Source organism: Myotis yumanensis, unplaced genomic scaffold (genome assembly GCF_028538775.1).
Source record: "Myotis yumanensis isolate MYYU_CA2020_CCGP unplaced genomic scaffold, mMyoYum1.0.hap1 SCAF_2, whole genome shotgun sequence".
Lineage (NCBI taxonomy): Eukaryota > Metazoa > Chordata > Mammalia > Chiroptera > Vespertilionidae > Myotis > Myotis yumanensis.
The window spans coordinates 212,633,192-212,657,446 of record NW_027223753.1 but is presented as its reverse complement, the minus strand read 5'-3'; the positions used below and the strand labels follow the sequence as shown (position 1 = coordinate 212,657,446).

Below are 24,255 nucleotides of genomic sequence, written 5' to 3'. Positions count from 1 at the left end.
TTGAGGTCTACCTTCCAGAATTTAAAAAAAATAAGGAGCTGGTTTTCCCCCCTCCAGACCACGGGAGTGGGAGCAGGCCGGCCCAGGGAAACTTTTCAGCAGGTCTCCGAGCGGCCCGGGCTCGACTGCAGCCGCGGAGGGAAAACCCACTTTAATCTCCACTCAAGGAAGTTGGATTTCAAAGGTCTTCGAAGACATCCAATTGCATGTGTCATTATTTGACAAATGCAATCTATAATTCAAGCAGACAGGGTACAGGATGGCCACGAAGATTAAAAAAGGCAAAGTGACGGCTCACACCTAAGCATCTGGCGAAAGGGCCACATTCCCCGGAGATGCGAAGGAGGGGGCTTTGGGAGGAGAGCGGGGAGAATGGAGCACGGAGGACAAACACACAGATATGAGTTTTTCCACTTCGGAGTTATTAGCTGCAATAGGCTTGCAAGTGGTGGTTCCATGATGGCGAACATCTGGATGATAAATGAACCAGAAAAAAAAAAAGCTGTGAATTATCCAGATGCCTCCAAATACCAGGGTGTTTAAAATATCTGGATCACCGACTCGCTCTCCCCCCCCCCCCTTCCTTTCTAGTGACATCTTTGCTCTTTTGCATAATTTGGTGAGAAGAAATAGACCTTCATCACGGGTGGATCACCCTTTGTGGCTTTAAGTCAAACAAGTGGCTAGCTAGCCCACGGCTGTGCTGTATTCTCCCGCCAGCGCAGCAAAGGCAGAGATTTCACCCGCGTGAGTGACACTCGGCGCAACCACTACACGGAACAACTAAGATGACCCATCACACGCACAAAACCCACGGGGCGGCTCGTTCCTACTTCAGCCTGTTGGCGCGCTCAGGGCCGCTCTCAGCTAGAGAGATGCGCATGCAGGTTGCGTCCCCCGGTTTTGAAAAATGGAAACTTTGGAGCCTGGGGAACCGTGGAGGCCGTCTCATCCCCAAATGAGAGGCTCTGAGATCGGAGAGATCCGGACCTTGATGTGAGCGGCCCAAGGTCATGGGGCATCAGTGATGGAGCTGACTGGTGCTGGCCATCTGCTCCTCCTGCCCCACAGCCCACGGCACCCTGCTTATACGCTTCTATGTCCTGATTTCGAACATGTGCTCACATGTGCACTGCCTTCTTCTTCTTTGAGCTTATAAGTAAATCAGTAAGGATGCTCCCCGACAGGAACAGAGCCTCACGGAGCAGCCGTTCTAAGACGGAGACCTCTCCCCACCCCCCGACCCACAAGTGTCAGAATCTTTATGGAACACGTGGGATTTCACAAACCCAGCCCGGAGTGCTCCCAGCTGCTCCCAGCCACTCTGTCCCACCGGCCACTCTGTCCCGCCGGCCACTCTGTCCCGCCGGCCACTCTGTCCCACCAGCCACTCTGTCCCACCGGCCCCAGGACCGACTCCTCTCACAGCTCCCCATGTACGTGAACTTCACACTGTGAATCGGTGGGTGGAGAGAATGGCAAGGACCAAGCTCAGTGCTTTGGCTCTCAGAGTGTGGACACACCACCTCGACTTCTTCTTCTTTTTTTAAAATATATTTTTATTGATTTCAGAGAGGGAGAGGGAGAGAGATAGAACATCAATGATGAGAGAGAGTCCTTGATCAGCTGCCTCCTGCATGCCCCACACTGGGGGTCGAGCCCGCAATGCAGGCATGTGCCCTGACTGAGAATCAAACCCTGACCTCCTGGTTCTTAGGTGGACGCTTAACCATTGAGCAACACTGGCCAGGCATTACCTCAACTTCTTTAAAATCTCTAGAATCCAAGCCCTGCGACACTTTGGGAAGCAGTAAGCTAGGGCTTAAGCAGTACCACAGAACGTACCAAAGGACAGGCTGTGCCAGCCAGAGAGCCAGAATGAGGCACAAGAAAGAAAAAACAAGAAAGGCACGGCAGACACACAGCAGCTCAAAGACAGCCAGAGACAGACAGCAAAGCCTGAGGCTCCAGCACATTCGGGGTGCAGAGCCTGGCCGGCCGACGTCAGGGGACGCGACCTGCAGGGCTCTGTCTTCTGGTCATGAACGAAGTGAGTGAATTTGAGGCATCTAATTGTCACAGATGTGGGTTTCCAAGTAACACTGGCCCCATGGATTTAGGTAGCCGTGCTAATTCATCAAGACAAGAATGGCAGCTTCTGAAGTCATTTTAGCCAAACGGATTCCCTCCCCTCCCGTGGCGGCACCAAAGGGAAGGGTTTCACACACTCAGACCAGGAACGAGGCTGCGGGGCTCTGCGGGGAGTCACACACTCGGTGATGCTTGTGTTGGCTCACCGACCAAGAGGAACGTGAGCAACTGTGTGATTTATATCAGAAATTAGCAGAAAAAGATTAGACAGAAGAACCGGGCTTATTTTAAAATTACAAATAAGAAAAGAAAAGGGCTTTCAGGACAAAAAGAGAAGCGATGCTACCACGTCAGCCTGCCCCTGAGAGAAGTCCGGGGGTCCTTCCGAACACATCGAAGGGCCACGTCCTCAGAGCACAGGGTTTTGGAAACGGACCAGAATGTCAGAGCTAACACGAGGGCAGCGTGTGCTGGGAGGGGGAGGAGCCCGCGCCCACATCTGGCCGAACGTCACTTCAGCACATGGTGCTCTAAAGGAAGGAATCAAAGTTAATTGAGATCGATTTAGGGGAAAACGTGCATGAAAGCTAGAGATAAGGGAGACACACATCTTCCCTTCGTATCTCCAAGTCCTCCTCAGAGTCCATGGTGCACAAACAGGAGGGCGGGGGTGTGATCAGAGCATGCGAAGGTGCGGCGTTTGTTCACCAGAGGGAGAAAGAGTCTAAAGACGAGGCTTTAGGATGAACATTTCCGAAGGAGCAAGACACAGTCCACATCTCAGAAAGACAGAGCCACCACAATGCTCATTTTTAAATATATAAATATATATTTAAAATCAATATATATATATATACATATATATATATATATTCATATATATATATTGATTTCAGAGAGGAAGGGAGAAGGAGAGAGAGAGAGAAAAACATCAATGATGAGAGAGAATCACTGACTGGCTGCCTCCTGCTTGGATCAAGCCCGCCACCCAGGCATGTGCCCTGACGGGGAATCAAACCATGACCTCCTGGTTCATAGGTGGACGCTCAACCACTGAGCCGCGCCAGCCGAGCCAAAGTGTTCTAACCCACCTGAGACTGGCCCACACGTGGGATTAAGTGCAGGTCAGGAAGAGAAAGCAAACAAATAAACGAAATCACGCGCAAACACACACACACACATACATACGTGTGTGCACATGCCAACGGAGCATGTTTTAATGGGGGGGGGGGGGGGGGTGAAGAGAAGCCACAGGATGGTCCAGAGACCTGCGTCAACAGGGATGAGCTCTACAGACACCACACGCGACAGACCAGGTGTGTCTCTCTGTTCATCACCGACTCCCGACATCCTACCCAGCAGCCTGGGACTTCAAAGCTGGGAGCGGCTTAGCCCGTGGGATTAAAACCAGAACGAACAGCTCTGCACACAGGCTGGTACCCAGGAGCACGCCGGCCCCCTGCTCGGGCTCCGCCAGCAACTTCCTGCCTTGACAGAGGCTGTCCCGCCTCCCCGCCTGCCGCCGCTCCCTCCTCTCAGGGCCACCTCACTGCCCACCTGCCTACCTGCCTGCGCTGTCGCCTCCGGTAGCGGGACAGGCTCCGCTCCCCAGGACCTTCGGCCAGCCGCAGGACTTGGGGACTGCGCTGGTTGCTTTATAACAGAGAATTCCAAAAAGTCCAACCCTGGCAGGAACGGGGCATAATAATTTAATATGCCTGCCTCTATGTTGCTATAAAAAGACCTGAACTTTAGATTGGTGTGCGCGCGTGTGGGGGTGTTTTTTCCTGTAGCTCCAGGAAAACTGGGATATTCTGATGTGGCGAGTGGCAGACGACCAATGCCATTTTTTATGAACGTGGGAGAAGCACATAAATCCTAAGCCAATGGCCCCCAAACAAAAGGCCCCGCTGTGTGGTGCACAGTGTTTACGGTTTCGTGTGAATGCTGAACACACCGATTGCATGTGAAAACGATGCCTTTGGATTTCGGTCAGAGGGTAACAGTGGGCCCATAGTTCCAGCAAGTGGAGAGGACTCGGCGAGGTTGGATTTCATACCGTAAGACTAAAACATGCCTTTATTTTTTCCGTCACGAGACAGATTTGGGGACAACAAAGGATCCAAAATGTTTCCATGAAACACTAAAAACAGAAAAAGTAAAACGTCGCACGTACTTTGTACGCAAACTACCATTTCCAGCCAGCGGTCCCGGCGCCTCTCCTAACAGGTGGGTATTCCGAGAGGCCCCTCCATTTCCAGTGAAAGAATCAGAAAACAGGATCTGGGCTCAGAGGTGCTAAGTTGTGCCCAATGATGATTCATAAAAATGCTAGGATGTTAATACAGAGAATCCAACACGCTTACATGTTCATGACACGCCGGGTGCCGTCCCGTGTTGACAGCGAGAACGTCTTAAAGGATGACGAGCTCTCTCTCACAGCTGGAGCCTGTGGAGCCCACACAGGGCCTTGGGCCGTGGGAGGTTTTCAAAAATTCAGAAGAGGCCCGGCCGGCATGGCTCAGCGGTTGAGCTTTGACCTATGAACCAGGAGGTCGCGGTTCGATTCCCCGTCAGGGCACATGCCCGGGTTGCGGGCTCGATCCCCAGTGGGGGGCGTGCAGGATGCAGGCGATCAATGATCCTCTCTCATTATTGATGTTTCTATCTCTCTCTCCCTCTCCCTTCCTCTCTAAAATCAATAAAAAATAAAAAATAAATTCAGGAGAGGCCAGAACTGGCTGTGCAGGGACCAGGTTTCCAGATCGCTCTCTGGTTTCCTCAGGCCTGTGCGCTGCCAAGGGTTACAAAAACAAGTGGGATGATCGTCAAACCTCAGAGAAAAGGCAGGGGAGGGTGGGGGAAGGGAGAGAGAGCAACCAAAGGACTTGTATGCATGCACATAAGCCTAACCAATGGACACAGACACGGGGGGGCGGGGGGGGGGCGGGCATGAGTGGGGGGTAGGGGGCAATGGGCGAATAAGGACACATATGTGATACCTTAATCCAGCGGTTCTCAACCTGTGGGTCGCCAACCTGTGGGTTGCAACCCCTTTGGGGGTCAAACGACCCTTTCACAGGGGTCGCCTAAGACCATCGGAAAACACATATATAAGTACATATTGTTTTTGTGATTAATCACTATGCTTTAATTATGTTCAATTTGTAACAATGAAAATACATCCTGCATATCAGATATTTACATGACGATTCATAACAGTAGCAAAATTACAGTTACGAAGTAGCAACGAAAATAATTTTATGGTTGGGTCACAACATGAGGAACTGTATTAAAGGGTCGTGGCATTAGGAAGGTTGAGAACCAATGTTTATATATGTGTTTTCCGATGGTCTTAGGCGACCCCTGTGAAAGGGTCGTTCGACCCCCAAAGGGGTCTCGACCCACAGGTTGGCGACCCACAGGTTGAGAACGGCTACCTTAATCAATAAAGAAAGAAGATGGGGAAGCTGAGTGGGGCAGTCCGGCTCAGACCGTGGTCCTGCTTCAGAAAGTCATTCTAACCAGAGTCTTCGCTGTCACAACGCAGTGTCCACACGGGGAAGCCAATGTCAGCGTGACCACCAGCCCCCTCTCCTCGGCAGGTTCTCATCGCATTCCCACCCAGTACGAACCCTTCCTGCCTGGGGTTCCTCCCGCGCACAACCAGCCTCTCTCTCTCTCTCTCTCTCTCTCTCTCTCTCTCGGCTCAGAAACAGCTGCTCCGTCTCATAATACACCAGCTGACCTTGGAAAGCACTTTGCATGTAGTATCTTCTCAATGTCCATGTCACTGCTTTTCAGAGAGTCCCATTTTCCACGTGTTACCAGCTCTGGGTGCATCTTACACTCGGTGGCATGTCACAGCTCATGGGAAGCGTTCCTTCTTCCTTCGTGGCAGATGCAGTGATGGATCCTTTTACAGCCAAGGGCCTCTCACATTTTATGAACTACAGTCACTCCATCCCGACCACAGTCCTGTGAGCTCGGCTGTCATTCCTGCCCTCAGAGGACGGAGGAGGACGTCAGTGGCGAGGGTGAGGCAGAAGCAGGGGGTGTGTCTCTAAGTGGAGTCACTCCATGAGGCTGGACACTTGCTACCTGGGCATGACCAGAAGAAGGAGGAGGCTGGGCTCAGGGAAGCCTCGCACAGAGGGTCTCAGCCCCGCCCCGGCTGGTCAGGGCCTTGGAGAGAGCAGAGACGCTATCACAGAGAAGATGGAACCACCCAGAAAGGCAGAGAGGCCTTAGCGAGGGAAGGTGGGAGAAGGGAGGGGATAACTACCAACTCCGGGATTAGGATGGGAGGCAAGGACCGGGAGAGTGAAAGTCCTTAGAAACAGTACAGCCCTGGGTCCCAGACACACCTCATCCTCTCTCACCTCATGGCTGGAATCAACAAACTGTCCTTCCCTTTGGTCAATCAGATTATCCAGATGCAAACGGACAGCCATATATTGGGGTGCGTCCATTCTGGGTAGATGCCTGACTTTCCTTAGCGAATGATACACAGGAAAAACCGGACAGGGAGGAACCCCGTTTATAAACAAGGTCGTAACTGGGGGTCCGCAGGCCGAATGCCATTGGAAACTCTCTTAGGCCGCCTCAAGCCCCAACGTCCATGGCTTCTCCTGAAGGCAGAGCGAGCGCAGGAGATGCTCTGGACCAGCGGTCACCAGCCGGTGGTCCGCGAGGTTGAAAGGTTGGCGACCGCTGCTCTGGAAAGTCTCCTCCGCATCCCACGTGGAGGAGATAAAGGCCACGCGAACCCCACAAACACCCCTGGGAAGAGCCCCCTGGAACCGCCCGCCCAACAGCGTGCCCATGGGCCCCTCGGTTTTCCTCTAAATGCTGATAGCGCTGGCATCAGGGGGACGAGAGACGCCATCTGGCCGGCGTATCTGTTAGTTGTGACCCCGCTGAGACCAGCGCTATACGTTACAGATGCCTCGTCACTCGGCACGTGAACCACTTGCCCCCCGACATGTTTTTCCTTTCTGCAGTGGCGGAGACATTAAAACCACATATTAAACGCAGCATCCAGCTTTGCGCTCACGTTTTTCTCATTTAACACGTTGCTATTTTAGTCCTTCAAAAATATAAAAAATCCTGGATTAGCCTCAAAGGAAAAATGTACATAGGCAAACGAAGTCCATCTCAAGAGCGTATTTCTCCAATGTGGTATCACTTCAGTGTCAATCAAGTTTACAGCTCACAATAGCCGCCGGCGGGAGGAGAACGAGACCCAGGACCGGTGTGAAGGAGCATCCACACATATTCGCCACACCACGCACATATAAACACATTCACATACATGTACGCATACAGCTCATACACATATGCACACACATACACATAGGTACACATAGCACACATATACTCATATGCACACACATGCAGCACATATACACTCATATACTAGCACACATATGCATACATACATGTTGCACACATGCACACATACACGCACATGTGTATGCATGCACATGCATACATGTGTGCACACCGACATACCTATCTACCCATCCTTATTATCATGGTTCACCCAGCACTTTTAGCAGGTCCCCAGGGTAGACGTTGCCTGAGCGATGGAGACGACCTGGATTCTCCCCTTTCGCCTTTACTTGCGCCTCCTTCTCGTCCTGGAAGGTGCCTGCCTTCCGCTCAGCACATCCCTTTGGCAGAGAACGCCCTGGAGCCGGATCCCAGGGACCTGGAGTGGCGTTTCCTGCTCTGAACTCCCTGCCTTCCCCTTGGCTCGGGCGTGGCCCCCGGAATTCTCTTTGCTCACATATTTCTCGCCCCTCTCCCGCTTTTATTCAAATATAAGCATTTTCAGGGCGGGATCCTCTGTGTGTGTTCCAGCATCCAAACAGCTTCCTCACCTCACATGTGTGTTGTATCCGTATTATCCACAGAATGAAGTCAAGGGAGGCTGAGTGAGGACTGGGCCTGCTCACTGCCCTTGGCCTTTCCCTGCAGTCCTGGTACCACGAGCACGTGGCTGCAGGTTGCACCTGAAATCCACGTGGCTGGAACCAGGGACCCCACACCGCCAGGGAACATACGGGGAAACAGAGACGACGTCCCACATAAGGCAGGAAGCCCAACAAGCCCGCTCTTCCAGCCTCTCCATCCCTCCCTCGGCGCTCTGCAGGGTGCGCTTCGAAAAGCCTGGAAGGAGGACGCGATGGGACTGTTCAGCCTGGCAGTCGAGGGCCCACGGTTTCACACACGCAAGAGGAGTAAGTCCTACAGAGCCACAGCTCGGCTCAGGGCCACCGCCAGCCACACCCGACTGTAAACCCAGACATTTGCCTCGAGGTTAAATGTTACGCTCAGTCTTCTTATCAAGAAAAGAAAATCAAGAGAGAGGAAGTAGACCTTCAGAGGGGAAGGGTGCGTGTATGGCACTGATTGTGGTGATGGGCTCGTGGAATTTGAAGTACTTATCTCCAAACTCCTCCAGTTGTGTACATTAAATACATACAGCTTGTGTACGTCGGTCAAGCCTTAAGAAAGCGGTTCAAAAACAACCCCAGGAACATTGTGTAAGGGATGTTGATAGCTTCTTTGTTCTCCGGCAAAGGAACACCCTTTTCCCACAGGCTTCTTTCCTTGCTGGTGATGAACAGAAAGTGTAAAAACATGTGTGAAAACATCCTGTTTGTGCATCTGAAGTCTGAGCGCAAAGGGTGCCGTCCACGCGCGGCAGGTCCCCCTGCGCCCTCCGGGGTCTGTGAGGGGCTGACAGTCAGCACTGATGTTTGTTTTTTGAATCATAGCCATCACATGACACTTGTCTATATTCATCAAAAGCCTTCCTCTTATTCATGCCTAGTTTTAAATAATTCAGGTGATATACAAAGGTCACTCTCATTTCACTTTTTATAAGCAAATTTAGGATAAACACGGAGGCGCACCCAAATGCAGGAGACAGCAGGGTAGAGCACTGTGGCCCCGCATTCGGGACCAGAAAACCCGAGTGGGAAACCCGATTCTGTCCCGGTTGTTGGTATCCCCTGGGGACCTCCTGGGGACCCTAAATCCACCTCCTAACAGCATCCCCCTCGAAGGGGGCCAGCCAGGGCCCATCTGCATATTCACGTTTATTCTTGTTTGAGTCTCAACTTCTTCAATGATAAAGGTGGTGCTAACAGCTGCCCAGCCCCCCACCAGGGTTGCTCAATGGGCCAACTGAACTAGGGATGGAAAAGGCTTTTATAAACCTTAAACTTATGTATTTTAAATAGGATCACATTATAGAAAGTTGATGTTATCGCCCCAAATCCCCTACGCAGTTCAAGGCAGAGGTTTGGACCATCCACTTCCAGTCACATTATCCTAACAAGCCACATCCAGGAAAAAGTACATAGTCTCTCATATGCAATGCCACCTACTCTTTACTAGAGGCCTGGTGCATGAAAATTCGTGCATTTGGGGGGTGGGGGGCTCAGCCCAGCCTGCACCCTCTCCCAGTCCAGGAGCTCTTGGGGCCCTTCTGCACAGAAACCCACCGTAATGACTAACAGACACTGGGGCTCAGGCCAGGGAGGAGCACAGGAGCCCCCGTTTTCTCCAGGGGCACCAGGGACCCCCTTCTTCCCCTCCATCCCCTCCCCGAGTATCTGTTGGCACGGGCCAAGCTGCATAAAGCAGACAGCAACACGGACACTCTTTTTCTTGGACGCGGACTCCCCTCTGGAGGGAGCCAAGCGCTCACCCAAGGCGAGGGCCCTGCCAAGCTCTGGCCCTGGCTCCCTGAGCCATGACGCCCCCCTCCTCCCCGGGCTGGGGGCTAAGCCGTGTGCTGCAGACTTCCCAGCACATCGGTCTGCCTGGTGCAGCCCCAGGAGGGGACCGGGGTGTCAGGCCTTTGTTCCTGCTCTGCCCTGAGCTCACGTCTCTCCCATGATGCAGTTCGGGGCTGCAGGGACACCCCGTCTCGTTGGGGACATTCTCATGCGCCAGCGAGCTGGCTGCTGCAAGACCTGATTATGTTTATGACCCTGGGAGCGTTGAGCTCCACCTAAGACATTGTAAACGCGGCCAACAGTTGCAGACGACACGTCCATGGGTCACACCCAGCAGGGCTCCCCGGCAGAGCTATAAATGGGTCCCGTGGGGAAGTCAACATCGCCCTGAGAGTCTGGAGATCCATTCATACCAAACCAATCCAACCTGCGGAGCAGCTCGCCGGCCTGTGAATCCTAATGGGGCCTCCACGAGGGCCCACACCTCGGGTTTGGGGTGGCCTCCTTATTAGGGACCTCTGTTCCCCTTACACCGAATCCCCCAGGAAGCAGAGCCAGGAGGTCCATGTCTGCCCAGCTTTTCCACAAGGAAGAGGAAGTTGCCAGGGCTACGGACTGTGGGCACCACTGTCCAGCCCCGTGCTGCCCCGAGACACTTACCGGACAGGCGAGGGACGGACGCCTGCCGCCAGCCCTGTGGCCTGGGCAGGACCACCTCCCCACAGAGAGCAGGTCGTCTCAGTCGCCCACCCATGCAATTGGCACATGAGCTTTGAGGATGGCGAGTGTGGCGATGCCTGCTTAAAGGGCAACTGACTTAGAACAGAAGGTGATTTGCCTTCCCTGTGGTCCAGCCCAGGGGACTGGCACCGACCACTACTGTAAGCACAGGTGCACTGTAACCTAACTGAACAGTTAACATAGGTGTGGAGACTGTGCAGCCGGAGGTCCAATCTTGAGCTCTCAGCTCCTGATCTAAAAACAAGCAGATGGGAGCCCCGCTAAAGTCCTGACCAGTGGGGGTCAGACAGGTTCCCAGCGGCCCCCACCTCTGAGGCCAGGTTTTTATTAATGCATTTAACGCTGGGGCAGTCTTTCTGCAATCTTGAGGCCCTTCCACGCATTTACCCACCCATGCGGATCACTACCAATCACTTTATTTTCCCTTGGGTCCATGCCTCTAACCTTCATACTTTGCTTTCAAGCAAGAGCGTGTGTGCGTGTGTGCGTGTTTGTGTGTGTGTTCATGTCGGTGCCGGCGGGTGGGGTGCAGCGGATGATGGATGGACTGCACAGGGCCACACCCCAAGCCTCGCAGTGTGGTCCAGTGGTACCCTGCCAAGATCAGCACTGAGCTCTTTGTAACACCCTCAGATTGGCACTCCCAGCCTTTCCCTTCATTATCCACTCAAGGGCAGGCAACAGAAAATTTTTTAAATGCAAAATAAACATGCAATTTCTGGAGCGAATTACAACCTTGCTTTTCGAAATCTGACGCTGGAGCAGTCGCACCCGCAGCACCTGGGACCCTGTGGGATGTGCAGAATCCCAGGTCCCACCCCAGAGTTAGAACCCGGTTCAACAGAGTAACACGATAGAGTGCACACACATGGAGTTTTGAGAACTGGGTTAGAAGGTGGTTAAGTGCTCTGAGAAGAAAAAAACGCAAAATTGAATGAGGAGGGTCAGGAGGAGAGAGGGGTGGATGGGTGCTTTCACTATGGAGTGGTCAGGGAGGCCCTCTCGGAGGAGGTGTGGCCTGAACAAACTTGAAGAGAAGGACCCAGTGGGTTCCTGGGGAGTGAGCCTTCCAGGCCACAGCAGCAGCTAGAACAAGGCCGGAAGTGGACGCTGAGGTTTGAGGGTGGGACATGGGGTTCAGGGACCGCCAGGGAGGAAGAGTGGCCACTAGGAAGGAAGGGGAGAAAGTGTGTGGCGTGGACAAGGGAGGGGAGCCAGGTGAGGCTGGGCAGGCAGAGCCGGGCAGGGCCCTGGCAGGGCCCGGGCTGTACTGAGAGTGAAATGGGAACCTCGCCAGATCCTGTGACTAATAACCCAGGAATTGTCTTCGTTCCTGAGATGTATTCATATTTTCCGCCTTGCAGGGTCTCTGCAAAAGAACAGTCTTTGGAATCTTATTATTTGCAAAATGCCAGGATCAGGATGCAGGTGCGCTGCGTGCCCTCTGCACACCGGAGCCCCACCCAGGAGGAGTCAGCGCCGCCCTTTGCCCTGTGCCGCGGGAGCTGCCAGCCACTTGCCACATTCGGAGAGAGGCCTCGGGGAATCGGAATAGGCGCTTTGCATTCAGAGAGGCCGCACTGCTGTGACGCTTTTAAAGGGTTTGCACGCAACGGAAACGGCTCCTGAAGCTGCCCGGCACCCTTACCGAGGGCGCCCTCGGGAGACCCACCACAGGTGCCCCCGCTCATGTCCCTGCCGACCGTGCAAAGCCTTGGATGTGAGGCCTGCGCGTGCAGGGGGCTTGGGGACGCAGGGGGCTTGGGGACGCCCGGCAGCTGGTGGCCTCACTGCCTCTGGCCCTCCCCATGCCAGAGCCGGAGCCGGGGTGGAAGCTCGAAGCTGCAGCAGGGAGGCGAAGAGCCAGCGCTTCCTCTCCAGACCAGATGATAAACGGGCCTTCAGAAGGAGCATTTGTTTCATGTCTTCAATGTAAGTACAGGCGGCACCCACTGTCACAGGTCTCAGGTAGACAGCACAGGGACGGGATATGATGTGCCTTCCCGTGCAGTCCCCTCACTCAGTCTGGCAGCCGTCTCTCCGCACGCAGAGTTCTCACTGTTACCGACTCCCTTCCCCGTCCCTTTCCCCCCACCCCCCACAGATGAGTGTGGGGACACACAGTTCAGTCTGCAACAGTCTCTAAGCTCCGGGGAGCAGAGGATGTGTCACTGCTGGAGCCCTGGGCCTAGCGCTGCGCCGGGGACCAGACTAAGCACGATAGGTCAGTAGTTCTCAAAGTGTGTTCCGGGAACCCCCAGGGGTCTCCAGACCCTTCGAGGGAGTCTGCTGCTCAGCGCTGCGTCCGTGATAAACTATTATTTGCCTTTCCCGCGCTCACCCTCTCCCAGGTGTGCAATGATTTTCCGGAGGCCGAGAGACCCCTGACAGCCCGGCAGATGGGCGGCAGCAGGCCTGTGAGCCTGCTACTCAGCCAGAGGAGCAAGAATGTGAGTCTGGGCCTCTTCTCACCCAGCATCTTTGTGGAAAATGTACTTGTTTTTCATAACCTATGTTATTTAAATTAACACATGATGGGTTTGTTATTGCTATGCTTAAATGAATTCATAAATATATGTTTAATAACATCTCAGTTTCTATTTCTAATTCGGTGAGTACCCATCTCTCTGACCCACCTAAGCAAAGGTTGGTCAGCATCATCACTCACTGCCCGGCGTGTGAAGGGTCCTGGGACCAGTTCAAGGACCGCAGCTATGACAAAGTGGCCAAGACAGTCTATCTTCTCTGATGTCACCATAGCCTTACAGCAACAAGAAGTTTTATAACAAACAAAATTTTAGTAACCAAGTGTCACACAAAAAGGAAGCCTGTTGGCCAACCCCTTAAGTTGACAAGAGTTCTCATTGAAAAAGAAAAGAAAAGCCAACCTCAGCTCTCCCACTTACTGATAGCACCTACTGATGTGTTCACTTCAGCACTGACACAAGTCAGGGGCTGGCACTTTCATGCACCCCAGCTGCTGAGCGCTGGCCCGGCCTCTACCCCTGGACGGATCTCCTATAGAGTCAGGCTGCCCACCCCGTCCTGGCGACCAGCTGCCTGCAGGCCTCCGTTTCCAGCTGAGCCTTCGTGAAAGCGCTGTGTTCAAGGCAAACTGGGAGGAGATGTGTGAGGGGCCCCGACTAGCAGGAAATGAGCAGAGGCTGCAGACCACTGACCCACTCCCAATCCCCCGAAAGCTGTCCCGGAGCCGAGACTGGAGAGCCCGGGCACAGACTCCCTGCCCAGCTCCCGCGTGCCCACCTGGCACATTTGGTGCGTCTCTGGGTGGACAGGTGGCGCTCTCCCATTAATGGTAGGGACCAGCCAACTACCAGGTCAGGCAGAAACCAAAAAGCAGGGCTTCTCTTCCAGAATGTAACTCCGCCATGTCACCCTGCTGCCCCCAATAAAATCCAACTTCCCACTGTGTTCAGGCCCCTTAAGTCCTGCAAAGTGGGGTCCTGCACTTGTCATTCTCACTAAGGGCTCCTGCAGTCAGTGTGTATGACCTGCACAATGAAGGCAGCTTCTAGGCAACCAGAGGGGCCGGTACTCCAGGCAAGGCCTGGCCTGCACACGCGGTCACTGTTGGAAACCCACCTCCCGCTCCCTCAAGAAACACCCCCGATGCAGGGGTGAGCGTCAGGGTCCAAGCTCGGGGTTCAGGTCATGGAGTTAAGGAGCGTGTCCTTTACCTGGATGAGGCCCCACCTTGTAGTTCAGAGAGAGAGCCACCAAGTGAAAGCAGAAATGACACGCCACAACCACCCCAAGCAAGAGGCGCATCCGTGTACAAGTCGTATACTGCGAACACGTCCAAGCGCGCACTGGAGGGCAGGAGCTGGTGTTCTGTGCCTTTGCCCCAGACAACCCTCTCTCCTGCTGGCCCCGCGTCTCCGTACACCACACAGCCCCCTAAAGCCGTCAGAACCAACGTGTGAAATCAGAAAGACCCATTTTCAAAGAACCAAGAAAATGCATTATCCTAACAAGTCAGGTGAGGCAGGGGCAGTGGGCTGGAGGGAAGGAGAGGGAGGAGGTCGGGAGGGTGTGTGTGAGGACTGGAAACACGCCACTAAGAAAGAACCTCAACAGACACGTGGGGAAGGTGCTGTGACTGGCCACTTGCTCTCCAGAGCGCCAGGTCCAAAGGACGTGGATCTGAGGCCGAACAGCAAGCAGGGACTCGTACCTTGACGTTGGGGCTCCCAAGGATTCCTCAGTGGTTACACCTCAGGGCCAAACAGCAGAGAAACAATACAAATGCAAGTCACACAGTCAGTTGGTTAATTCTAAGGAAAGCCCGCATACCAACAACACAAAGCATACTTTTCTGGCATATGATGTGGACATTGGCCTAATTAACGCAATGTACAAGCCCCCGTGCAGTGTGCACGCGCATGTCATCCACGTACGGGGGCTGCGCGCACACCCAAGTCGTGGCCTTTCGTGCCGTGGCCTGCTTCCCACTCTGGGAGTTCCTCAAGCCTTTGTCTTGCTCCTTCCGGCTCCGGCCTTCTTACAACATGTCAGTGGCCTCAGCCAGTGCCCGGAGGCTGGGGCAGAGGGAGGAAAGGTGAACCCCTTCGAGTACACAGGGGACTCCTCGGTACTCCAGGTGAAAGGTTCCCGGGGGAAGCCCGGCAAGTCAGGCCTGTGGTTATGGAGACCTGCGCCTCCCTCAGCCCCCAGCAGGCCAGTCAATCAACAGAGCTCACCCCTGAACCTCCCTAAAGCTCACCCCGAACCTCCCTGAAGCTCACCCTTAAACCTCCCTGGGCTCACCCCCGAACCTCCCTGGACTCACCCCTAAACCTCCTTAAAGCTCACCCCCAAACCTCCCTGGGCTCACCCCCGAACCTCCCTGGGCTCACCCCTAAACCTCCCTAAAGCTCACCCCCGAACCTCCCTGGACTCACTCCCGAACCTCCCTAAAGGTCACCCCTAACCTCCCTGGACTCATTCCTGAACCTCCCTAAAGCTCACCCCTAACCTCCCTGGGCTCACCCCGGAACCTCCCTGGAGCTCACTCCCAAACCTCCCTAAAGCTCACCCCCAAACCTCCCTGGACTCACCCCTAAACCTCCCTAAAGCTCACCCCGAACCTCCCTGGACTCACCCCTAAACCTCCCTAAAATTCACCCCGAACCTCCCTAAAGCTCACCCCTAACCTCCCTGGGCTCACCCCCAAACCTCCCTGGATCTCACTCCCGAACCTCCCTAAAGCTCACCCCCAAACCTCCCTGGACTCACTCCCAAACCTCCCTAAAGCTCACCCCCAAACCTCCCTGGAGCTTACCCCTGAACCTCCCTAAAGCTCACCCCTAAACCTCCCTAGAGCTCACCCCAAACCTCCCTGAAGCTCACCCCTAAACCGCCCTGGGCTCACCCCTAAACCTCCCTGGAGTTCACCCCTAAACCGTCTTGAACTCACCCCTGAACTCCCTAAAGCTCACCCCCGAACTTCCCTGGGCTCACCCCCGAACCGCCCTGGGCTCACCCAGAACCTCCCTGGTGTGCCTGCTGCTTCTCCCCATTCATTGGCCTGAAGCTGTGCAGAAGGAAAAATATGTGCTTGGATGTTGGGGGGAGGGGAGGGTTATCATGGCCTGAACACCGTGAACTCAATTGCTTTCTAAAGGCACAAATTAAACTCGGGGGAAGCAAGGATTTCCTAAATGCCCACAGCACGGCCTCAGTCCCTGAGGATAGTCTCTTTGACAAGGACGACGGAATGGCTTTGAGGATCTGGCTGTCCCGGTGAACACAGTCAGTGAAACTTCAACACATGTCACAGCAGAGGCGAGACTGGAACATTCTAAACTCCCTTTCTTTTCTTTTTTAAATCTTTACTCTTGAGAGCATTACAGATGTCCCCCCGCCCTTTTCCCCTCATTGTTCCCCTCCACCTGGTTCCCAAGCCGCCCCAGGCCTTCATCACCCTATTGTCTGTGGCCCTGGGCAGTGCATATGTGCATCGAAGTTCTCTGGTTCCTCTCTTCCGGCCCCCACCCCTTCCCTCTGAGATTCATCAGTCTGCTCCCTGACAATTGCAGCCCAAAGGGAGCCGCGGGGGGTCTTCCATTCACCTCGCAGATCCACGGGAATGAACCCCCTGCCTCACAAAGGCAGGTGCTCCCACCACGAGGATGAGGCTGGAAGACCAGCTTCCGGCCCCTGGTCCCACCCGATCTCCTGACGGAACTGAAGGTGCCACTGGGGTCACGTGCTCCATCTCAGTGTAGATGCGTTTCCAAGAAAACCGGTTTCGGTCAGAATCCGAGCCACTTGGGCCGGAGTGCAACCTCTTCTCAGACTCTGGAACACTCTTGTTTTTAACATTCCAGCTTCGGATCCTGGACCCGTTCATCCACAGGTCCAACATGTGCTGACTCCTGACTCTGTGCTGTGCCCTTCGGTACAACTTCACCACTTCTGACGAGCCCACCCGGGTCCTGGCCACCTGGCACTGCAGGCCGTAGGCTGAAGGAGATTCCCATCTCCCTGGATGGGGACAGTTCACAGAAGCTCAGCCCCACATGCTCATCAGATCATCGGCATGAGCTGGACGCTGGTGCGTGGGAAGACCCTGCTCTGAGAAAAATGACCGAGGGCCTAGGGGTACAATTAGCTGCATTATCGTTTCCCCTGGAGTCGCTGTATTTATTGCTCTGGGCTATTCTCTTTCTTTTCTTTTAGGAAATATTACAAATATTTCCTCTTGGGCATTATTAATTATGTAAGAAACTCATGCTGATGACATGATGTTGGAGTAGGAATGACAACCCCTCCTATTCCCTCCTATGAGCTCACAGAGAGTGTCTACTTAACCATCTCATCTGGATCCCACAGACATGCGTCTGCTTCCCGAACTGCGCTAAGCGTGCTGCGCAGGCTCCTCAGAGAGTCAGAGCTCTAAGATGAGGAAGGTGGAGGTCTGAGAGGCAGGAGGGACAGGAAAGACAGTGGACATTCTGAAAAGGGCATCCATTCCTCAATCACAGTGTGAAGGGAGACAGAAGTCCTTTCTCTTTCTCAGGACCTTAGAAGAAGGACATGGCTGCACACGGACCAACGCTGAGCGCCGGCCTGTGGGACTGTCAAGGTTTGCCTGCCTGTCTCTTGGTGTTCACTCTGCTCCCTCTCAGGGACCCCCTGGGGCCACACTTGACCTCGGCACCTTGGGCTGACCTCGGCTCCTTGCCTGCAGCTCCGGCGTGAGGCAGGCAGCAGCAGAGCAGGGCTGCCGATGGCCGAAGACCTGCCTGCCTCCTTCTGAGTTGGGATGTTGACTAGAGCATGTTTCCAGAATACAGAACGGCCTGCAGAAATGCACTTCAAAATGAAAGGGAAGAAGCACTCAAGAAAGAGGTGGAGACACGTCAAAAGGGCTCAGGGACCAACGAGAGAGAGAGAGAGAGAGAGAGAGAGATAGATCCTGGTGGCTGAAACTGGGACCAGGTGAGCAACAAGGTAAGTAATGAGAGTATTGGATTCTAACTCAGAGAATTAGATAAATATCCAAATGCCTACACAGCTACAAATACATGATGAAATTCACTCAGTAAGTGGGGGGGAATAGACGCCTCTTCTTCACAGAGGAGCCCACGTAACAGACACAGAAGGGATGTGGCCAGTATGAACCACCACCAGCACTCCGGGCTAACTGCTGTGGCAGGATGCTCAGATTAGTGCCTGCACCTGGAGGAGAAACAGGCTGTAGGAACACCTCCCTTCAATATTGATCAGTTACCGTCATGTTAACACATGCCCATGGCATCTCTGAGATCCTCCCTCCAGAGGATGGCGTTGGGTGCCCCTCCCCGAGTGGGGGCTGCACTTGTGACGAGCTTTCAGGCATAGAGCATGGAAAGGGAGAAGCAGCCACTCTGTGGTGGAGAGAACGGGCAGGCGGCCCCTGAACCACGCGATCCCGGTCAATGCCACCAGCAGGAAGACAGGCTGGTACCAGTGGCCCTGCCCTGATGCAGTGAGATGCCCACGCCAGGTCCCAAGGACCCTCTTCTAAGTACCTGGAACCTCTGCCTACACATGGCCGGTCCATAAGGAGGGACATCCCACCAGATCCCAGAGCAGTGCTCATCAAAGAGGCCAAGGTCACAAAAGACAAGGAGAGAACATGGAACAGTCCCAGTTGGAGGAGACTAGTGCAATGCAGTATCCGGGACCGGAAAAGGGACATCAGTGGAAAATTGGGGGAATTTTAAAAAAGTGTATCTTTTCCTTAAAAGAGGGAGGTGGCGATTGTCTTCTTCTATCAAGAGCCAATATGTCCTAGTAAACATTTTTGGCTTTGTAAGCCATGCAGTCCCCTTAGAAACTACATAACCCTGTTACTGTAGCTCAAAAGAGAGGACAACATAGAAAGAAATGGTCATGGCATGTTCCAATCAAACCTTACATACAAAAGCAGGCCGTGGGCTGGCTTTGGCCTGTGAGCCAAGTTTCCCGACTCCTGGGCAATGACATTAAACCCATGTCAATCTCTTCGTTTTGATCGCTGTGCCTGGTTCTGTAAGATGGAAACACCGGGGGGAGTGAGGGAGACGGGACTTGGGAACTCCCTGTGCTACCTCTATGACTCTTCCGTACACTGAGTGTTATTTCCAACAAGTTGTAGAAATAACTTGTGATTGTGGGCCACTTTTGGATGGTCTTGGTTGCCCTTACCCTGCACCTCTTCCCCCTGGTGCCCCATATACGGGTCCTGTGAACATGGCCAAGTCCATGAACTGTTCTCTGTGTCTGTTCTGCACAGAATGAGAGGAAGTAGGTTCATGACATCACATGAGTGATGAAAGTGATAGCAGGACATGCTTCCTGAAAATGAGGGGTCTGAGCCTCAGAATGGATCTTCAAAAGGCGGGAAGAGGGGTGACTCTGAACAGTAGTCGCCCGCCCCCCCCCCCCCCCCCACTCCGTGCCTCTGTTCATGAAATGCTGGGTGGCATGGCTCGGTGATTGAGTGTCGACCTATGAACCAGGAGGTCTGTGTTCCATTCCCAGTCGGGGCACATGCCTGGGTTGTGGGTTTGATCCCTGGTGGGGGGCATGCAGGAGGCAGTCGATTAATGAGTCTCTCTCATCATTGATGTTTATCTCTCTCTCTCTCTCCCCCACCTCTCCCTTCCTCTCTGAAATAAAAAACAAAACATCCTATCATCTTGGAACCCATCTCCGAGCGCAGTCCGAGGCTGGATGCAGTGTATACAGTGAGAAGGGACATGAGCCTTGGAGGATGGCGAGGGCTTTGGCAGCACGGGGACAGAGCCTGAGAGCCCCCCACATTGGAGAACCCCAACAGTGACCCCAGGTCGGGTGGTGGGATGCACCTGTGTGCTGCCCTGAGCAGTGTGGCCTGTCAGGGGCTGGGGGCCGGAAAAAGGGCACCATCGTGGAGGTGGGTCCCCGAAAGGAGGCGGACATGCCCAGAACCAAGAGGACAAGCTGGCTGGACCCTATGGGGTCCACAGCCCCAAGCCCGAGACCCCAGAGCAGGCCTGGCCAGGAACGCAGCTCATTCTCCTCAGGCCTGGGGAGGGTGCAGGCCTCGGTCTTAGCGGAAAGAGGAAGGTCTTGAGCCCGGGCTTCCCCCACGCCCGCCCATTTGGGTGGGGTCTGAGCCCCCGAGGTGGGCCACCTCCAGGAAGCTGCGCTCACCCCTTGCTCTGCACCCGGCTGCTCGGGCTGGGTTAAGGAGGTGCTAATTGCCTCTGAAATGTAAATTTACGACTCAGATTTCATAAGTCAGACGCACAGCCAAGAACACACTGTGCTGACGGAGCCCATCGAGCCATTTCCTGCACTGGGCTCCCAATCACCTCGGCCCCGTCTGGGCAGGGGTGCGGTGAAATCATTTGGCCTGAGGGCTCCCGTTCTTCTGTCTCGCTCAGCTTTGCACTTTTCTGTGGGACACTGAGCCCATTTTTTTATATTAACGCTAGGGGCCCGATGCACGAAATTCGTGCAAGCGGCTTGGCCCTTGCAGGCCCGGCTTCATACAGAAGGTCATCCTGACGGCCCTTTTGCTGTTCGGTCTAATTAGCAGATTAGCTCTTTATTATATAGGATGATCCTACATTTAATTCCGTATGTGAAACCATTCTCTCTCTCTCTTTTTTTTTTAAAGAATCCTTAAATAAGACAACAATTATTTTAGCTACCAAACGGTGGTGAAATAGTAATGGTTCAAATGGAATCCTATGTTGACGAGCGGAAAACTGACTCCACATTGGGAGTGTGAAAAATCAAGAAGCATCTACAAATGCCCAGAAGGGACTACCCCACATTGGGGACCAGAAGTCACAGTGGAATGCGGGAAAGGGCGGAAGGCAGTCTGACGAAACTCCTATTTTGTGAAATGAGGCTGCATTTAAATGTGTGGGACAGCTAGGACTTTAGAGTTCACTTAAGGTCTACCAATGCAAGGCAAGGGAGCTTGGAACCAAACAAGTACAAGTATGTTTTCTAAATATTTATGTACGTAAATAATACATAAAAATATAGAATGTGTAAATAATGATATAATAAATAATGAGCATGTACCTATGACATCAGAAGAGGAAGTTGAAAAAAATAAGCTAAAGATTTCTTTCCTCCCTCAGAAAGGCATGAGGTCAGGGCTAACAGAGAATGGTTAACAGTCTACTCGCGAGTAAATCTATCTTTTAGGGAGTATTTCCTTCCCACAAACAGCAGTGACGCCGGGAGGGAGGGTGGCTCTTGGCGATGCCTGAGTCATTCACGGACTAACTGTAAGAGGTGAGGCCCACTGTGGGTCCTGGAATCCGCTGACATAAATGGTCATGCCCGAGGATTTCCGCTCACTTCCCTGGGCCCCAGCCCCTCCCAGCCCTGACGGCTGTGCATTCATGACAAGGCCTTGGGACACACGGGAAGTGAGAAAGCGCGTGCGGACAGGACCCACTGGGTGCCATCTTCACAGGTGTTGGGAGACCATGCAGAGCTGCATGTGGCTGAGCACCTTCGGCTCAGGTGACCTCGGGCACAGAGCCCTGGTGGGTCCCGGGGGCCTGCGCCCTGCCCTCAGAGGCCCCGGAAGAGACCCTGCACCAGCAACTCCAACTCCATCCTGCCTCCCTCCTCTTCCGCAGCGTTCTGCCGTGAAAACCATGCACTCCTTGTCGGTTTAAAAATCTCACTGAGCCACGTGATGGCTTGTGGGGCAGATAAAACACTTGGTCTTACAGGCCACGAAAAAACACTGTGATTCCTGCCTGGGGGAGGCGGTGGCTAGTTAGCCCTTGTTTTGAGAATACAGAAACAGGTCAAAATGACAGCCTTAGCTCTGGGTCTGGTTCTCTCTCTCTCTCTCTCTCTCTCTCTCTCTCTCTCTCTTTGGAAAAAACATTGTGATAAGTCTCTAGCCAACAAAAATGTCTCTGGCCTTAATGATAATTTATCCTTCCCTTTCTCAGGGAGATAGATGCCTCTAAGCAAGGGAAACAGAGACAATGTGGGATCTCCGTAGCAGCAACAGCTAACACCCCTGACACAATCACAGCGTGGCAGGCTCCGTGACAGCTGCCCCTGTGAACTCACACATCTAACCTGCCCACTAGCCTTTGAAATCCAGAGCTGCCATTATGCCCATTTTAAAGATGAGGAAACTGAGGCTCAGCAAGTTGCCTGGAGCATAATGCTGGTGTCAGAATCCTAACCCAGACGCTTAATTCCACTGGGTGTGTGTTTACCCACAGAACGCACTGCTCCAAACGGCCGAGGACGGAAGTGGCTGCAAAGGCCCTCAGACATACGGGAAACTGGAGAACACGGAAAACCAGGCCAGCCGTGGAAAGAGGCCACGGAAGGAGGCGGGAGGACAGAGGAAGGGAAGGTAGCCTAAGTAACGTAAGTTTCTCTCCAGGTCTTTCACTCTGGGCTCCTGAAAAGGGACCCCATGTCACTGGTCCCCCAGGGCCGCGTCATTCCCCAGTCTTTTCACACCTGGTCCCAGCCGGCCCCTAACGACACATAAGCAGATGGACCTCTTTATTAGAGTGAGATTGTTCTTCCTACGGCTTCCACTGGGAAATGAGGCTCCAAGAGGCCGTGGTGCCCACCTCCCAGACACAGCTCCCCTGAGCGCCCGCTGACCCTGCCTCAGGGCCGCTGCCACTCCCTCGGCCCCACACACTGTTCCGGGGACCTCCAGCCCTGCTCTCATATTTCCTCCGTGGTCTGCTTCCCCGATCACCCGACTACACCTGTTCTCCTGCCCCCACGCTCTGTCATGCTTGCTCCCCACCTCCTGACGCAGTCTATCGTCATTGTTGCCCCGTGTTCTATTCAGCACACCTTCCCCGTCCCCTGTGAGCCTGTCCCCCAGGCCATGGCCACCGCCAGTGCCCGAGACATGGTTAGTGACTAAATAAATGAATTGACTCACACACCCCGGAGGGATCAAAGCTCCTTGGCCCTGCCCGTGGAAACAGGTCCTGCGACAAACCAAAGAAATGAAGCGACTAGTTCTCAAATGAAGAAAAATCTGCCCTGTTTGGGGGAAAACATGGGATACAGCATCTCAGAGACCCCTGACAGGAAGCAGAAGCCTGGAGAGTGCACGGGGGTCCCAGGGAGGTGTCCCCAGAGCGGCGCCCCAGCCACAGGACTCAGTGTGGACGCGCGGAGGGGGCCTGAGGAGGGAAGATGGGATCAGAGCGAGGCTGTTCTGAAACCCTCAGAAGCAAGCACGGCCCTGGTGTCTCCTCTGAGAGTGGGTCCCGCACCAAGGTGGCAGCTGCATCAGCCCTGCGTGATTTCGGGGAGCGCTGGCTGGCGTGGCCCCGCTGTCCCCCCTGTGGATGAGCCCCCACCTTCGCACCGCCCCTGGAATGTGTGCCCCTGAAGATGTCCCCTGAGATAGGACACGCTGGGCATTGTTTCGCCCAGGCCAGCGCTCGGATCCCGGAGCAATCCACCCTGCTTTCAACGGCCGCTGACAGCTCCAAGAGCTGGGCAGAAATCAGTTGAAGGAAAGGGAAGTCTTGTCGGAAATGAGATTAATCTTGTAACGAGTGTTCAGCCCTGATAACCCATCTGGGCACACAACTGCTTAAACTGGAGAGCAATTAACCTTCACCCGACAAGCCCTGTCCAACCGTTATAAACATTAAAGAGACAGCGGCCGTCCCCCCTCCATGTAGACTAAACAACCAGATTTGAATTCCACAGCCACGGCCTCCTTCTGCAGATGCACGGGGGCGACCAGGTGCCGGGGCAAAGGTGGGCTTGGCTCTGCGCGGCTCCGGTAGCCGGGCCACCGTGGGAGCGGGCTGAGGTCACTCACATGAGACAGCTCAGGGCGTCCTTAAGTAAAGCCACTGGCTTCGGGGCGCCGGACGGGGTCGGTTTCATGGGGGAACATGTCTGCTAATAGGAACACTTTGGGGGGGGGGTCCTCCTCTTTTCCTTCTTGCCCCACAGCAGGAATATCTGCACTGAGCTCCCTCCTCTCCTAACTCGATGCCTCTTCCAAGCCTGGCAGCACTTGCATGAGCGATGCAGGTTGTGGTCACAGAAGGGAGATTTTTTTTTTAATCTCTAAGAAGTCACTCGCTTTCATGGGGAGCCAACCTGTGATCTTGCTTTATCTGTGTACGCTGCAGCCGACGGGGCTGAATTG

The 24,255-nt window shown here is 54.0% G+C and overlaps 1 protein-coding gene and 1 long non-coding RNA gene across 6 annotated transcripts in view; one reads left to right on the top strand and one right to left on the bottom strand.

Annotated features, from left to right (window-relative positions):
• The window catches only part of ERG (ETS transcription factor ERG), a 153,455-nt gene that overhangs the window by 53,594 nt on the left and 75,606 nt on the right, over nt 1–24,255 (bottom strand). Inside the window, exon 1 of one of the 5 annotated variants that reach the window (XM_070407191.1) lies at nt 4,458–4,497. The exons of the other annotated variants lie outside the window; for them this stretch is intronic. The gene's annotated coding sequence lies outside the window, so the exon portion shown is untranslated. Of the gene's footprint in view, nt 1–4,457; nt 4,498–24,255 lie in introns of those variants that run through there. 5 annotated transcript variants of the gene reach the window in all.
• LOC139002340 (uncharacterized) lies at nt 12,373–13,076 on the top strand. The gene is made up of 3 exons (XR_011470150.1): nt 12,373–12,518; nt 12,691–12,810; nt 12,938–13,076. It is a non-coding gene; the product is annotated as an uncharacterized lncRNA (long non-coding RNA).